Consider the following 743-nt stretch of genomic DNA (forward strand, 5'->3'; position numbering starts at 1 on the left):
TGAGTGAGGCTTTGGTTGAGACGGTAACAGTGCAATTCAGGAGGAAACGGTGCGATTTGTGCCTGCTCTCATGAACAACTAGGCCTCTTCCAGACAATGAGCCAATCAATATTTGTATAAGCTGCGGAAATATAAATGTTTGTATGTTACATCACCTTAGTACATAAAAAAAAAACTTTCAGTGGTAGAATTATCAAAAGATTTTCCCTTACAAGTATTTTCAGGGTACTGGCACATTTTGCCTCATATTCTCACCCAAAATCATATAATTTATTCCTCTAGATAGATAGTTGTCACAAGATTACTAAGGACTTTAGACAACAACATTGTGTGAACCGTGTAAGGCGCAATGTGCAACCGTGATCTGAAATCACCATGCCATGAGTCACTTGCCTTTTGCCACTTACGACATGCCACCTTGGAGAAATAAAGTGGAGGACTTTTGGACAGAAAGTGAGGCAAACTTGTTCCAATACCCTAAAATAATTGCAAGTTTGTTTTTTGTTTTCCTCACACAAAATATTTTGATAATTCTACCATGGAGAGTATTGTTTTGTATTGAGGTGATGTTATACCAGACAAAAATATGTATTTCACCACAGCTGGTGCAAATGATATGTTGATTGGTTCATTGTCTGGAAGAGGCCTAATTGTGCACGAGAGCAGACATACATCGCATTGCTACCGCCTGCAAGACCACGTGGTTACCCTCATCGGAAACCTCGCTCAATGGGTGTATGTTA

Source organism: Penaeus monodon, chromosome 23, assembly GCF_015228065.2.
Source record: "Penaeus monodon isolate SGIC_2016 chromosome 23, NSTDA_Pmon_1, whole genome shotgun sequence".
Taxonomy (NCBI): Eukaryota; Metazoa; Arthropoda; class Malacostraca; order Decapoda; family Penaeidae; genus Penaeus; species Penaeus monodon.